Genomic DNA, 12,609 nt, shown 5'->3' on the forward strand with positions numbered 1-12,609 from the left:
CTTGTGCAATGGAGGTGAAGATCTTTTAGTGTGCTGTGGGAAACTTTGCCAATTTTTTTTTATACAGACTCTGCATAAGTTATGGGCTTAGCGGTGTGTTGTGACAGATGCAATGTCATGGAGGTAGGATTCTTTAAATATTTACGTCTCTCACGGATTGCAGCTATCAATTGGTAGAAGCAGTAAACAGTCAGTAAGCATAATGCATTCACTCCGCTATCATTGTACAGTCAGACAGGCCACAAATGGGGTGACAGACTGTTGAGCCACAGGTGGAAAACTAGGTCTGGTTGTCGTACTCAACTACAGAAAACACCAACGTCTTTAGTATGATTGATACAGATTAACCACTATCTAACCTAACTAACAGTACCTGGTTAAAGACAGAAATAAGTTTGCCAAGGATGAATAATGGGGATTCAACTACTGGCTATTACCAGGTATGTGTCACTTCACCTAAAACCCATTTCACCTAAACTCATTTCACTGAGACCAAATCACCTAAAGTTCATTTCACCTAAAACTCATTTCACTGACAAGTAGTACTCTAATGCAATTGAAAGGTATATGTCCTTTTCCCCTCTGTTGTGCGATCCTGGTGTTAGAATATATATTAAGGGGGGTGTGGGGGGATGTAGCCCCCCACCTAGTTGTCTTTTACCAAATAATGTAAAACAAAACCAGACAACATGAAACCAAAATAAGTGGGGGGCTTAGGCCCGCCACCCCCCCTTAATACATATATATACTAACTCCAGAATCGCACTACAGTGGGGGGGGGACACATACCTTTGACTTGCCTTATTATACTACTCATCAGTGAAATGAGTTTTTAAGTGAAATGAACCTAGGTGATTTGGTCTCGGTGAAATGAGTTTTAGGTGAAGTGACATGTACCCTTATTACCATACCCCCCAACTCCTTAGTGCAAGAAATCTGGACAAAGCCTGACAAAATGGGGCGGGGGGAGACAAAGGCCCAAAAATAGGGGCAAATTCTAAATATTGCTCCTATAAACTTAGAAAGTTTCTGGAATACACAGTATTTCTGTAAACATCAATTTTCTGAAGGATTTGAAATATGAAACTCAAATGTATCATTATTTAGTGACTTCAATCCTCGGAGCATACCAGTGATTTACCAGAAAACCACTAATTTTACGAGGAACAGACCACAAACTGAGGCAAAAAATTTGGACAGTTGAGAGGTTCGGGTACTACAAGTCTAACACTAGTGCTGATCTCACCACAGCTACACTAAATTACTACTGCAATGTCCCTATGCTCCTTCTGTCATCATTAGCAAAACAGTAGCACTAATCCGAACTGGCTCATAACAAGCAGCGTTCAGGCTTCCTTGTGACCAGTAGTCTCTAGGAAGGTTAGGAAACAAAAGTAATTTTACTCCTTCTCTCACAAGAAGCAATCCCAATCTAACTCTTTAGAAGTGGTTTATTAGGCTACTGGTGATCACCATTGTTACTTTCAAAATCAAGACAGAAAGAAAAGAGGGTTAATACTCTGGTACTGCAGTATGCACCAAGTAATTGAAGATATGAAAAACAGGGTAGCTGAAACTTTAGAGGTCTTAGGGGATGGCCTACCTAGTTTTGAACTTCTAGTGCTCACTTCTTCTTTCGGCTTTTCCCGGTTATGGGTCGCCATAGCGGATCACCTGTCCACTCATGACTGGCAGTGGAGTTTTACAGTGTCTAGTTGCCAGCCCGGCACCCAACCTTCCACAGAAGGCACACACATACATGCACTCACGCCTAGGGCCAATTTAGAGTGTGCAATCCACCTATAGCATGTCTTTGAGATGTGGGAGGAAACCAGAGCACACGGAGAAAAACTTCTAGTGCTCGGAGAAAACCGTCTAGTGCTCACTAATATGAACAAATAAGATGAGACTAAGAGGAGCTTCCACAGTCACAGCAGGGGTGGCCAATTCATGAACTAGTGAGTTTAATAGTATAACAGGGTAAAGGAGGGTAGGTAGAAAAATAGTCACACAACAGCAACAGTCACAAACCAATGTCAGCACTCCGAAATAAAACTGCTTACCTTAAATAATAATATACTTCTCAGCTCCACCTGCAAATCAACTAGATTTAATACCTTAGCAATCAGAAAATTGTAAACAAATGTAAACAAATTTGATAACTGACCGTAACCATTAACTTTTAAAACTATTATGAAGTTAAAACAAATTAAGTATAACAAACTGCAACAAAGAACAAAAACAATGAAAGTGAGCAAACTTTAAATGAAGAATTCATTCACACAACAGCAGCAGTCGCAGACCAAAATATTAGAACTTTTTTCTCTGTTCTGCTGAACTTAAATAAAAAATGCTACTTTAAGTCTTCCCCCAAATCACTTGCACTTGATCAGTTTTTACTCACAGATTGATTACTACACGTCTTTGCTAACCGTCCCGAAGCTAAATTTAAAGTAAAACAAACAAAATGAGCAAAAGAACAGAAGTCTGAAACCTTAATTGAAGGACTCCAAAACAGTCCTACAGCAGCAGCAACCATCACTGTTGCTACCTCCAAAGATTAAAGCATTGTCTTGTTCAGTTTGCCTTCAATAATAAATGCTAATTCTCAGCGCCTCCCACAAATCAACTAGACTATTTCTACAATCAGAATTGAAGGCAAATAGTTGCCAACTTGTCCTAACTAATACATTTTAAACTCCAAACAACTTAAAAAATCAAAATAAATCAAACTGCAATTAAAAGAGGAAAAGAAGAGAAAGAAAGTGCGCAGGTCTTAAATGTACAACTCCAAAACAGCCATAAAAAAGCAGAAGCCACAGACCAAATGGCAGTTCTCAAAGATTCAGTAGTGGTTAATAGGCATGCAACCCATGAGACCACAGAGAGGCTTAGCCTTAACCCCTTATTCTCCAGGTCATTGACTGTTTGAGTGACTACAGTTATACAGCAGGCAAATGTAGGATCAAGGAATCAATCCCTAGATAACAAGAAGAAGCTCATCATATCCACATACCAAATCCAAGGCTATACAGCATAATGGCTCCAGTGGGAATTAAACACACGACCTTGTGTGTGTTAAACAGAAGTGCAGACCTATAGCCCACTTACAACTGCCCCTTTCCTTCTTATCCTACATAACTACTGTCTGGCCACATTACTTTCACTAGCCATTATGCTCTACTGTAGAAGCGGACACTCACTCCAAATACAAATTTACTACCCTCTCTCTGCAGTAATACTCCCAAACCTCACCAATGAATTTTCTGCCCAACACTGACCACGTCAGTAGCCCAGCAGGTAGCATATGGTCACCTTTGCTGCTACAACATCAGAAGGCCATGAGTTCTCTTCTCAAAACAGGTTATTCGATTAATTTTACCACAATGGGAGGGGATGCTACACTTCTGAGATTATATCCTTTTGACAAGATGTTAAGCCAAAGGTCCTATCTGCTGAATTTGATGGTAGGTCCAGTTGTTATAAAACAGCCCATGGTCTTATAAAAACAAGAGTAGGTAATTATCCCCATGGCTTGACTAAATTTCCCTTAGCCTGTAATAAAAAAAAATCATCTAGAGTTTCCTCTTTACTCAACAAAACATAAATAAAAAATTCCATGTCTCCTCAGTTCCTAGTCACTCTTATGGCTACATAAAAGTCTTTTTGCAGGACTTCATTATCCCATTATTGGGACAGATGATGGCACAATGCATGAAACTTTCCTGATGTTTTTACAGCACAAGTGTCAGTTAGGTGCATCCAACAAAGATCATAAATTGAGATACACTACTGCTAGGGGTTAAGAAATTCCCTCAGCCTCAACGCCCTGAAACTTGATTCCCTGGAAATGCCAACATTTCAACTGAAAAGCAGTGCCTGCACAATTCCCGGACAACAAGTGCCATTTCTTGATGGTTGTCCCTTCCCCCTTGTAGTGTGACCATAGAGCTGGATTATATAATTTTTAATTTTTTGGGTTCTGGCTTTATCCACTCATAGTGGAAGCCATAAAATGAATGGATATTTACAGTGACAGAGAAGGGCTGTGCAATTATTTGTTCTCAACAAATATATTTGTTTGAAGAAAATATTAAAAATGTGTTTTATTGTCTGAAATGAATAAGAAGTAACTATCAAGGAGAGCATATTTCTGACTTTATACCTTCAAAGGGCAATTTTTTAAAAAGAGAAAACAATTTTAAAGATGGAAATATACAAGAAAGTCGGTTAATAAATTAGAAATAAAACAAATTGTGTAACCTCAAAATGCAGAGGAAGTTACTTGTTATGTATTAACTAGGGTAGAGTGCGGATCCATATGAGGACCTTTTTCAGGATCAGCCCAGATCATTGTCAAATTAAGTAATTTTCTCAGAGTCACATTTTGGGTGAAACTGACAATTTGGGGAAATTTCTAATAGAGAATGCAGTGATAAATTGCGAAAGTAAAAGGTGTGCTAGATGTCAAGAAAAGTACAGTCGTATACACTTACCATAAATGTAGATGTTCACTGTTGCAGTCATTACATTTGGGTTATCTGCTTGCAGGTTGCCCTCAGTCTGCCTGATTAACAAAGTCTTGGGTCCTGCATTGGTTGCTGTCCCTTCTTCCATGACGTCAGGTCGTCAGGGGTATAAAACATGCAGCCGACGCCATTACATCAGTTTTTCTTGCCCCAGATGTCAGGTGCCCCCCTAATGGGAAGCAATTAAACATAAAAGCACAAACATATACCTCCAACAAAAAAGCGAATACACCAAAAAGGCTTTCAAGCATAGTAAAGGAAAGTAGAGGTATAACCAAAAGAAGTTAGGGGGCTGGAGGGAGGGTAACCAGGACTGAACAGTGAATACACTCGAACATCTACATTTATGATAAGTGTACACAACTGTACTATGTTCTTAGTGTTTCATTGTTGCAGTCATTACATTTGGGTAGATTCCCAAAGCTATGGTTGGGAGGAGGAATTTAGATAGCATTAGGGCCAGCTATAAGGCACTGCAAGACTGCAGTGGCAAAGCCAGCTCTGGATTTAGAGAAAATTAGCAAATGATAATGCTTGGTTAAAGTATGTACAGAACTCAAGGTAGCAGCTTCTAGGATGTCCCTGGTAGGGACGCCTCTGAGAAAGGCTGTAGAGGCAGATGCAGCCCTGGTGAAGTGAGGTCTGATCCTCTGGGGGATAGGTTTTCCATGGTGCTTATAGCAGAAATGAATGCAGTGGCTTATCCATTTAGAAATGGTTTGCTTTGAAATAGCCTTCCCCTCTGCCCCTGCAGCAAATACCATCAGCAGTTGTTCAGATTTCCTTTGAGGTTTAGTCCTGTCCAAGTAGAATCTAAGTTGTCTGTGCACATCTAAGGAATGTAGTATCCATTCCCCTTTATTCTGTGGATTGGGAAAGAAGGTTGGCAAATGAATGGACTGATTAAGAGCCACACTGGATACAACCTTGGGCATGAAGGATGGATTGGTTCTGAGGGACACCCTGTCCGCATGAAAGATGATGAAAGGCTCCACTGCCATAAGGGCCTGCAATTCAGATAATCTTCTAGCTGAAGGGATTGCTAAAAGGAAAGCTGTTTTCCAAGAAAGAAATTTTAAGTCTGCAGTAGCAGCTGGCTCAAAAGGAGGTAGAGTGAGTTTCTCTCAGACAAAGTTAAGGTCCCAGGCTGGGGTTGGAGCTCTCCTGGGTGGTCTCAAGTTTTTGGCCCCTCTGAGGATCTACTTGAGCAGTGGAAGAGAGAAGAGGGGAGGTTCTGTGTTATAATGAGCTGAAATGGCTGAGGCATGGATTTTAATGGAGGAAAAAGACAGGCCCTTATGAAGCATCTCAGTTAAGTATTGTAAAATCTGAGGTAAATTGGTCGTTGCTGTGCTCATCCCTTCAGATTGGTTCTAGGCACAGAATCTTTTCCATTTTTCAGCATAAGATTTTCTAGTGCTAGGCCTCCTTGCCTCTAAAATGATATCCATCACAGGTTTGCTGAGGGATGGTAAAGGAGAGATCAAGTAATTAGCCAGGCTGCAAGGTTGGAGTGTTGGAAGATGAGGGTGCAGAATCTGGTTCTCCTGCTGAGACTGCACGGAAGGAGTCTGAGGCAGGTGCCATGGAGATAACCGTGACACACTGCGCAGGAGGGGGTACCAGTGTTGGTGTGGCCAGTCTGGAGCAATCAAAATCATCCTTGGTTTGTCCTGTTTGATTTTTAGTAGTACTTTGGAGAGCAGAGGCAGAAGGGGGAAGGCATAGACTGATAGGTTTTTCCAGCTGAAGGACAGAGCATCCACTTTCCAGGCTTGTTTGTGGGGAGTCCTTGTGCAAAATTTGCCCAATTGGTAGTTCTGGGGAGAGGCAAACAGGTCTATATCTGGGCTTCTCCATTTGCTTGTCAACATGTTGAAAATCCTTGGTTCCAGTTTCCACTCATGTGGGTCCATGAGGTTTCTGCTTAGTTCATCTGCCAGCGTATTTAATTTTCCTGGCAGGAATTGAGCTTGTAGGTGCACTTGGTAGCTCAAGGCTGTGTTCCACAATGCCATGGCTAGTCTGCAGAGGGGGTAAGAATGTGTACCCCCCCCCTGCTTGTTTATGTACCACATAACAGTGGTATTGTCTGTCTTTACCATTAGTTGTCCTGGAAGAATGTGGTCCTTGAAGGCTGTCAGAGCATTCTGTACAGCTAACATTTCTTTTTGACTGATATGCAGGTGCATGTGACTCGATTTCCATTTGCCCTGAATGCACTTCCCTGCCAGGTGAGCCCCCCATGCATAGTCTGATGCATCTATTGTTAGGGTTTGGGCGGCAGGGGGTGGTGTGAAAGGTAGTCCCTTGTTTTGGTGGCAAGCCTCTGCCCACCATAGGAACTCTAGGCGTAAGCAAGGTATGATAGGAATCTTTGTTTCTAGGTCTTGAGAATGTTGACACCATAGGCTTTTTAGATACCACTGTAGTTTCCTCATATGCAGTCTTGCATATGGAATTAGAAGAATGCAGGAGGCCATGAACCCCAAGGCTTGCAGTATTTGTCTTGCAGATAGCAGGGTTTTTGTGGCCACTTGTTTGAAGTAGGTTGTCAAATGAATTTGCTTTTCTGGCGTGAGGTAAGCCATCTGGGAAGTTGTATTCAAGCTTGCTCCCAGGAATAGAATTTGTTGACATGGTACCAGGTGTGATTTCTTTTTATTTATGGTGTACCCCAGACAAGTTAGAACCCTTTTTACAAAGGCCAGATGATTCAAAAGTATGTCCTGGCTTTTTACCTGAATTAGACAATCGTCCAGGTATGGGTATATTTGAATATTTCTTTGCCTGCAAAATGCAATAACTGGAGCTAGGCACTCTGTGAATACTCTGGCCGCAGTATATAAGCCAAAGGGCAGTGCAGAGAACCGATAGTGCGTGTAGCCTGCTTTGAAGCGTAGGTATCTTCTGCAAGATTCTCTGATTGGGATGTGCAGGTATGCTTCTTTTAAATCTAGTGTTGCAACCCAGGCATCTTTGCCTAGCACAGGAAGTAATTGGTGAAGAGTCAGCATCTTGAATGTTGGAATCTCCAAAAAGGTGTTTAGAGAATACAGGTCCAGGATAGTATGCCATGAATTGTCTTTTCTGGGTATCAGAAAAAGTCCCTAGTAGAAACCTTGTCCCTTTTCCTCTTCTGGTACCAGCTGAATAGCCCCCATGCTTAAGAGAGAAAGTACTTGTTTTGGGGCCTCTGCCCACTGATTTGGGAGTAGGTCCGGCCACCCACTTGGTGTTGGCAACGTGTGGAAGTGAAATCTGTATCCCTGGGACACTATATTTAAAACCCATTTGTCCTGGGTAATGAGTTCCCAATTCTTTGCATGAAGAGCAATCTTTCCCCCCAAAGGGGCAGTCAGTTGGTAAGTGCTTGGAAATTTTAAAAGGAGGTCGTTGAGACAGTTTACCATAGGGGGGAGACTTATTATTCTCAGACTTTGAAATGGAGGCCCCCACTGCTTAGTTATGGGAGTCCCCTGGGATTGAAACCTGGGGTTTTTGCTGTGTCTGGGTTTGGCTTGAGAAGACCTGGCAGGGGCTGGAAAGGACCAATTCTTAGAGGGCCAGTGCCTACTAAATCTAGGAGGCTGAACTTGTAAAAATTCTTTAACAGTTTGCATAGATTTAGCTTTATCTTCCATCTTTTTAAGAACTTCTTCAGCCTTGTTGCTAAACAGGCAGTCCTGATTTAAAGGAGCATCCAACAATTTAGCCTTAACATGATCAGGCAAAGATTGCTCCTTTAGCCAAGGATGCCTTCTGAGCACAGACCCAGTAACAGCAGCCCTGCAAGAGGCCTCTAATGAATCAAAACTACATTGCAAAGTATGTTTTCCAACTTATTCGACAGAATGCATTAAATCCTGTAATTCTTTATTTTCCACACATTCAGGAATCATCATTTTCTCTTTAAGTAGTCCAATAACGTTGATGATATTTTAACATATAAAACTGGCAGTTTAAAGCCCTAATGGCCAAGGATGTAGAAGTGTAAATCTTCTTACCCCATCTAACCAGCGCCTTGGAGTCTCTATCAGGAGGGGTAGGATTTTTAGCAGTAGAAGCCTTAATGCCCTTGGGCCCCTGTGAAATAGTCTCTGGCTCTGAAATAGGATTTTTGAAAAGGAACTTGTGGGACTCAGGGACCCTGTAGTATCTGTCAGGTTTTCTGGGAGCAGGAGGCAGGGAATCGGGGACCAAACTAGATTGCGAAAAAGCATCATCAACATTGTCTAGTACAGGAGGAATAGTTAAAGGCCTATGCTGAGGTAGGAGAAGGAAATCCCGAATCAGAAAAATCCTGGCTTTCCCAGTGGAAGTGCTATGTAAGGTTTTCCCAAAAGAAAAATCCTCAGGAGGAGAAGCAGAGGGAATAGAGTTCTCTGCATCAGAATCCTCATAAGTAGGTAAGGGCAAATCCAGATTCCTCATAAGTAGGTAAGGGCAAATCCAGATCATCAGAAGAGTCAGAAAAAAACAGAATCCTGATCAGAAGATTTATAATCAACCTCAGTCCTAGGCCTCTTAGAAGGGGGGGTTGGCTACCCCTGATTAGAGTTATTAGATCTTCAGCCATTCTTATCATTTGATTTTTAGGCATAGAGGCCTGAGCATGTGGCCTGGGCGTCGGTTTTTTAGACATGGATCGAGATTTAGGCCTAAATAATGAAGGAGCTGTCTATTTAATATGCAAGTCCATAGGCCTGAATACACCCCTCAGAAGCCGGTACCTGCACAGCGGCTCTGGACCCATCCAAGGCAGAGACATCCGCAGGTTCCATAGTTGAAGCATCTCGCAGCATACCGGACTCTGAATGGGTCTCAGAGGCCTGCGAATCAGAAGTAGTGGGTATCAAGGGCTGCGAAAGCGTCTCACTGAGTACTGGTGAACTGGAGACTGGCTTAGGAGAAGCGTCATCGGCAGTTTTGGACCTCGGCGGCCTGTCTCTGTCTTTATCTTTGCATTTTTTCAGAATCCCGGTAGTCGGATGGCTAACGACATTTCTTGATAATTAAACTGAAAACCGAAATATTTAGAAGCGAAAATATACAGACGATGGATAGTGCGCTGATTAAATAAAGTACAAAACCGACAGCAAGGTACGTCGTGGTCAGGGCCTAGACAAAGAATACAGTACGAATGAAAATCTTTATCAGGTATTTGCTTTCCACAAGTAATGCAATTATTAACTTTTACCGACATTGGTAAGGAGCAAGAAAAAATCTCCCCAACGGGGTACTTAGCTTTAGTTGAAGACTTCGGTTCTGAAAATTTCAGGAGTCGGCCGACCGGCACTTGCAAACTGCTTCTGCTTCGGGCACTGCACGACAAGAAAGACTGGTGTAATGGTGTCGGCTGCCATGTTTTATACCCCTGACAACTTGACAGGACAAAGGGACAGCAACCGACGCAGGACCCAAGTCTTTGTTAATCAGGCCGACTGAGGGCAACTTGCAAGCAGATAACCCAAATGTAATGACTGCAACAGTGAAACACGAAGAACATTAGAAAGTAACTCCATTCCCTAAAACACTTACACCCACACAAATACACACACACACACACACACACACACACACACACACACACACACACATATGCATAAACAAATAAATAAATGATAACTTCCTCCTCTAAAGCACTCATGCCTATGCACGCACATGCACAAACACCAGAAAATGTAGCATACACAGTTACACTTCTGAAGTAATCTATCATTAGTGACATCCTTATAAAGAATGAAGCTATATCAAAGGAACCAAGCAAGAGACTCGTGAAAATGTCCCTTATTACAAAGCTCAGAAATTCAAGTGTTTCTACAGCACCAGTCACAACTACTCACTTGTATAATGACCAATAAACACGGTTATATACTCAGCACATCAATGCATTTCCCCCATGCTGTAATTGCATACACTTCTTTTTCCAAGGAATTCTCAATCCCACCAACTAAACAAGAACTACAAAATTAACAGAAATCTGTACCGACATGTAAACTCCTAATGGCCTTAAAAATCCAGACTTATAAATGTCATTCTTTACAGTTTCAGTCATCAGCTGCACTACTACGAAGCTCTGTACACACAAGCAGCTACCTGGACTATCCTTTTTACGATTTTCTTTTTAGGACAATGAGATTACATCACTTTCTACATATCATGGTCGTCCACGGCCAGCATTTATGAATTCATTCCCTTTGTATACGAAATACTGAGGACACTTAAGTGCTACGCAGGTCACCTGGTTCAGGAATTCGTAAAAATTATAACATATTTATCTATGCTGTTTTCAGTCTCTGGTATCTTGCACTGTCCTTACATCTGTAAGGCACCAAACTGCAACTAGACACACACACACACACACACACACACCTGTTCCCACCCACCTCTACTGCAACATTTACTGCTGTGAGATTTCATCTTTTCCTGTGCGTCATCCCTATTCCAAAACCTTAGTTCATACATCAACTTTTTTTTTTTTTTTTTTTACTAGACTAATATGTATGCATTGTTGCTTAAATGTTTAATTTTGATAACCTTGTTTTTATCTGTGGGCCTCCACTGAAAATGGAAATTATCCAGCTGGACTAGCCCGGTCAACAAATGTAAAATAATAATAAAATAATAACTTCCTTCACATACAGAATACAGCACTGACACCTGTTAACTTCACCATTACTTTAGCTACACTATCATTGTCTCAGCTTGCAAAACATTCTGTTTCAGGTGACAACAAACTTAATGCAGGTTCTCCACATACACTACACAAGCATTTAAAAAAATCAGCATTGCCTTCCTTACAAATAAGCCCTGCATTGTGAGCATTGTGAGTTACGGCTCAAACCTGGTAACACTATTGCACACTCAGTTTTGGTAAACATTGTAAATAGGTACAACTAATATTCTGGATCAGAAACATAATACAGACTTAATATTTTTTTTGTGAAGAGGAAATATCCTGCAATGTGGTACAAACCATTAGGGTATTTACTGGTAGAGAGACAAACTGGCTACTTTGTGAGTGCCTCGCTGGTAGACATCTTAAGTTTTCTGTTAATATGTTCTACATGTAACCACCTTTCTTGCACAGCAGTAAATCCCTTCTCTTAAACCATATGGCACCAGTATGTAAGACCAAATACTTCATCATCGGAGATGAACTTCCACATGGTTCCCAATGCCACTGCTCCACTTACATACACATAGTTAGCTTGCGTTCTCACTCACTCATACTGCCAACAGCAAGTAATCCATTAATACAGGCATATCACTCCTGCTCAGATTCTCACAAACAGGTCAAATAGATTATACACTACAATTTATGCTCCCTCTTTTAGTACAGCAGACCATACAATATTCTCAATTTAAAAAAAAAAAATCCCTGCAAGTTCCACCTATCAAACCAAAGCAGATCATAATACTGTAACATACTTAAATGGATGCCAAAATGCCCTGGCTTACACTGATGAGAGTGTCACAGCTCAGAAAAACACTGCTTTTGAATACTTGCTTAAAATCCTACTACCTTAACAAGACATCTGCTATAAGATACAAGAGACTGAAAAGCCAAGCAGCACTCTGTCTAGTGAAACTGAAAAAGGTTTATTCCACAAGTAAGAGGACATGATTTTAAGACCAGCTTTCTGAGCGATCAGGCCTTCTACTGCTCACAAGGGAATGTTGGCAAACAGCTGAATAACTTTGGCAGAGAGATAAATTTATTTATTGAGCACATTAACTGGACAGCACCTCTAGGGTCCTTTATCAGTCATGAGCTGGTCACAGAAGCAAAAACAGACAAATACATCCAGTAGTATTCCAAACTGGATTACATGTTCAACTTCAGCCTTCATTTGACCACTGTCTGTGTGACAGCGAGTTAGATACTTAAAGGTCACGTTCAAAGGCATAAAATGAAATGCAGTATTTTCATTCCACTTCTGTCTTTTCTCACAGCTGTTCAAAGCGTGTCCATTCTGATCTTAAAATACTGACTTTTAAAAATCTGTACTTTCATGGATGACAGTCACTGCTGTTGTGGTCTTATGGAGGCCGAAACACTTCCACCCGAACTTAA

General features: G+C 41.3%; 1 protein-coding gene across 2 annotated transcripts in view; it reads right to left on the reverse strand.

Moving 5' to 3' along the window:
* The window catches only part of LOC122795590 (zinc finger protein 501-like), an 837,702-nt gene that overhangs the window by 662,484 nt on the left and 162,609 nt on the right, over nucleotides 1–12,609 (reverse strand). The gene's annotated exons all lie outside the window — the stretch shown is intronic.

The sequence above is a fragment of the Protopterus annectens genome, chromosome 2.part2 (assembly GCF_019279795.1).
Source record: "Protopterus annectens isolate FY-2018-M chromosome 2.part2, PAN1.0, whole genome shotgun sequence".
NCBI lineage: Eukaryota > Metazoa > Chordata > Ceratodontiformes > Protopteridae > Protopterus > Protopterus annectens.